Consider the following 5,257-nt stretch of genomic DNA (forward strand, 5'->3'; position numbering starts at 1 on the left):
TATATTATCAATAAATTAATAATTATTAATTTAAAAAGTTTTTAATCGATTTAACGTATATTTCATATATCCGTATAAAATAAGTAATTATACATACCAAATAAAAAGACAAATTAGTTTATGCCTCTTAAAATTACGTTGTAACGAACAATGAGACTCCAAGTTTAGCATTAATGACTTTTGAAATATTACTGTAAATATAAACAAGAGGAACAAATGTGAATGTATTATTAAACAAGTTTGACATATAATATATAAATTACATGAATGTGTCAGAGTATTCAAATCATATCTCACAAGATGGCTTCTCATCAGGAGTTGCAAAATCAACTATATCAGATCAAATACGTAAAGAGTTGTGTGAGTATAAGAGAGATAATCATGCAAGCACAAAAAAAGACTTGTAGAGATGGTTTGAGGGAAAATTTTAGTTGAAAGTTAGTCAAAGAACAATATCAAACACACTTACACTTAAGGGGTCAGATGGCTATCTCTCTACTGAAATAGAAAAGGGAAGAGTATAGTTCAAAAGACATAAACCAACAAAATATCCTAACATGTAGAAGGTTGTTTATGAGTGGTTTCTCCAACATCAAGAATGTGTGAATATCACAGGAGAATTAATTTTATAGAAGGCAAGAGATACAATGAAACTTGTGTACCCTCATGATGATTCAGAATTTAACTTCTCTATAAGATGGCTTGGGAAATTCAAGCACCGACATGGCAAAAAGTCATTTCGTCGTTTTGGCGAGAGTAGGTATGTTGATGTACAAGACATAGAGCAGAAATTGATATTGATTCGGGAGAAATGGATCAATTTTTTATGAAAGATATTTTCAATATGGATGAAACTGGGATGTTTTATAGGCTACAAGTTGATCATTCACTAGCAATAAAACAACTTGAAGGAATAAAACAAGATAAAGAAAGGTTGACGATAGTTATTTGTTGCAATGAAGATGGCTCTGAAAAAATTCCTCTATGGATTATTGGGAAATATGCAAAGCCTCGTTGCTTTAAGAATGTCAACATGAATAATATGGATTGTTAGTATCGAGCTAACAAAAGAGCATGGATGACTAATGTACTTTTTGATGAATATGTTCGTTCATTTGACCAAATGATGCATGGTAGAAAAGTTCTATTTTTGGTGGATAATTGTCCAACACATCCAAGAAATATTGAAGGGCTAAGAAACGTTGAATTGTTCTTCTTGCCACCCAATATGTCATCAAAGATTCAACCTTGCGATGTTAGAATAATTAGAGCTTTCAAGATGCATTACTGTAGAAGGTTTTACCGTAAAATATTTGAAGGTTATGAGGTGGGAAAATACGATCCAGGGAAGATAAATGACCTTAATGCTATCAATTTGGCAATCCCAGCTTGGATGATAGATGTTCGAAAAGAAATAACAGTGAATTGTTTTTTACACAGTAAAATTCGTTCAGCTAGTGATGTTGTAAGAAATTTTGATGAAGAAACTCAAGACCTTGAGACTATGATCAATCGATGCGGCTATTATAATAAGATGGATATCAATAATCTAATGAACTACACATGAGAAAATGAAGCATGTTCGGAGGTTCAGAGTTTAGAAGATATTGTGGGTACTATCATTGGGAATAATGCAGAGGATGACGTCGAAGATGATATAGTGTCTTTGGAGCCTATTACGCGAAAGGAAGCACTTATGGCTTCAAACACTCTTCACAACTTTGATACAATACAAAAATACAACACCTGAGTTATTAAATGTGGTAAGAAAAGTTAGAGATTAGTTCCAAATAGACTTGAACTTTAAAGGAGGCTAGCCAACTATTGAATCATATTTCAATAGAGTGTAATATATATGTTTTCAGTTTCTATAAATTATTAATTTATGATTTTCTTGGAACCGAAAATTATAAAGGGATCTCCCAAAAAAATATTATCTTATTATTTTATCGAGTTTTTAATTTTTTATATTGGTCTAAGTCGGGACCGGACAAAATTATTATTTTAAAGAGTTTATTAATTTACCGAATATTAATTTAAAGAGTTTTTACTGTAAAATGGATTTGAATTTTTTTATTTATGTGATCATTTTATCGTTCAATTTGATTGCAAGTATGAAAAATAGATAAACATTGAGCGATAGTAACATAATAGATTAATATTGAGCGATAGTAACATAATAAATTCTCAATTTTATACCATCAAGCATACATAATATCAAATTTATAAAAAAAACAGAAATAAATCAAACTATTAAACCACCCAATCTAAACTAAAAAAAAATCTATAAATGTATATTTAGTCTAATAGTATCATTCTTATCATAAGTCTATATATATATATATATATATATAATTTTACATGGGATCTTGAACAAATTTTTACATAATTATTATTTATAATTTATGATTTCTTACTAAGTTTAATCGTCTCATATTCTACATAGATTGTTTACTTTTAAAAAAATTATAATTTAATAATATTTTATATGGCAAGGTAGTGTTTATTATGAGGTCATGTTTATATAGGTATAATTTTGTTGTACTAATTTGCTTTTTCTTGTTGGGTGGAGATAATTTTATGTCATATGATGTAAACATAGTTAAAAATTCTCATAAAATCAAGAATACTGTCATCTATAAGGGTAGTGTACTATATTATCATTTTATGGATGTGTTCGATTAACATATTTAATATGATCACTTATTACTCGTAACAATGTATTAACCTATAATTTTTATAGCCTAGGGAAAAATAATATCTTGGATTCGCCTTTGCTCATAATGAGATTAATTTCTTTCAATTTAGAGAGGAATGGAGAATTTCTTAATATTCGGTAATCAAATCAAACTCTTGAAAAAACTCCTCAATTTATTCTTATTCTCGATCCTTCGGTACAAAACTCACTTACGAAACATGCCCTTATTACTTTTTGCTCTTCTAATCCTTTTGAAACTGCCACACGGTAACTGAACTGAACTATCCCGTTTGGGATGGTTTTTCCCCGAAACCGAACAGGGATGGCGGGGATGGTATTTTAGTCCCCGCTCCGATCTCACTCTGATTCTGCCACGAACATTATAAACACAATTAAATGTATAAAATCATCATATATATATATATATTTATTATATTTTATAAGAGTCGTAAGTTTATTTCTTTATTATAATATAAAATTTCAATATATTACATATATTATATTAAAAATTCATTTATATAATTTTTATTGTATAATTTTTTAAAAATATTTTATAAACGGTGTCCCGCGGAGATTTTCCGAAACCAAACGAGACGGAGATGGTATTAAAAAAGTTCCCAAAATAAAAATAAGGTGGAGATGATAATGCATTATTCGTCGTGCACCGCTCCATTGTCATTCCTACAAGTGGTACTCAAACATTGGTCTCAAATTTGAAATGTGAATAATTAAACCATTGGATCACTTGCGATTGTTAAAATCAATTTATAATTTTATTTATGTATACATATATAATCATTGTTAATAAAAAAAATAGAATGAATAAAAAAATTAATTTTATAAATAATAGATAGGTAGAAAACATATAAAAATATATATTAATTTGATTAAATACATTTTTAATTTAATTATTTATATTTTATATATTTAAATTATTATTTTATATAATAATATAATAAATGTTATCATCAATTAATATTTTTACAAATATTACTCCATCTTAATTAATTTAAAATATTTTAAGAATTATAATGCAATAACTTAACAAAAATAATTATATTATCTTATTTTAATTTTTTTTGATATTTTATTGAATATATAATTGATAGAATCTTATGTTATTTTTTAATTATACTTAAAAAGTTATGTTGTCTTAAGTTGACATTATCGATCTTATCTTAAAAGAGAATTATGTCCAACCGATTTGACACCATCACCCACTCTTACTTTAAACATTAAACACAACTGACAAGTCATATCGATCATTTCATATCCTAACTCTGAATATTTTTCTCCATTCGCGACTCATCATATTATCGACCACCTTCTACCCTCACGTTGTGCATTTTTCTCCATCTGACTCGTTATTATATCAACCAACATCTACCAGCACTTTGAACATTATGCACTAACCAAGTCATCATTATTGATCAACTACACCTTCATTTTGGGTATTTTGATCCAATTCAAATCATCATTATATTAATCTTTATAATACCTCCTTTAAAATCCGTATCAGTTGAGACTCGAACCCTTGTCTCAAATTTGAAATGTGAAAATTTTAACCACTACACCATTTGTGATTATTGAATTTAATTTATAATTTTGTATATGTATATATATTTTATATATAAACTCATAAAGGGAGACAAATAATCAAAGAAATTTATTTGTGACTCGTCATATTATCGACCACCTTCTATGTTAGGATCGGGATCGCCGATAGGGGACCGAGGTCCTGCTAACGGGAATTGCTTACAACAACACACACACCAATTGGCACTAATCCGGTTAAAGATTAGAACCGTTCTTAACACTACGCAAGTTGTTACAAACTCTTGAACCGAGTTCAAGGGCGGAAATGTCTGTTTCAACCTGAAGCAACACACGCGGTTCGGTTTAAGAAAGTAGAATAGAGAAATCGGTTGGACTGAGGTAAAGTCGGTTGAGTTGATAAAATGATGGTTCGGTTTGGTTGGAGTAGTTAGTGATTCAGTTCGGTTGATAGTATAGCCTAAAATAAAGTAAGAACACAAAACAAAATTTTATGAATGTTCGGAGTAAACTCTCCTACGTCACCCCTTCTTCTCAAACAGTGAGAAAGATATTCACTAATGGAATATTCAACAACACACAATACAATACGATCGGGTCTTATTTACTGCTCGTCGTTAATTTTACAACACTCACACAGTGATGTAATACACTTTTACAACAGAATGTTTAATGTTTACAACTGTTTCACTTTGATCAAGAAAACTGTATAAATTCCGTATGTTTTTCAGATCGCATCAGCTCAAGTTCGATTAGGTGAGACCAAGTTCAGATGGCGTGCCTTTCTTCAATGCTTTGGCTTCCTTTTATATGGGAAATATGACAACAGTCATATTTCTCTCTCTTGAGTTGATTGGTCACAGAAAGCCGTGCCGGTCAGAGTAGATAGCGTGCATGCTTTGCCTTTTGTACACATGACAACCATGCATTAGGCGGTCGCCTGTACCGTGAAGGTTGCTTGTGGACTTGGATAAAATTTGTAATCATTAGATTGTTGCATGCCTT

General features: G+C 29.8%; 1 pseudogene; it reads left to right on the top strand.

Moving 5' to 3' along the window:
* The first annotated feature begins 494 nt into the window (after positions 1–494).
* Positions 495–1,850, top strand: LOC124922628 (annotated as a pseudogene).
* The last annotated feature ends 3,407 nt before the right edge of the window (positions 1,851–5,257 follow it).

Source organism: Impatiens glandulifera, chromosome 1 (assembly GCF_907164915.1).
Source record: "Impatiens glandulifera chromosome 1, dImpGla2.1, whole genome shotgun sequence".
NCBI classification, from domain to species: Eukaryota; Viridiplantae; Streptophyta; class Magnoliopsida; order Ericales; family Balsaminaceae; genus Impatiens; species Impatiens glandulifera.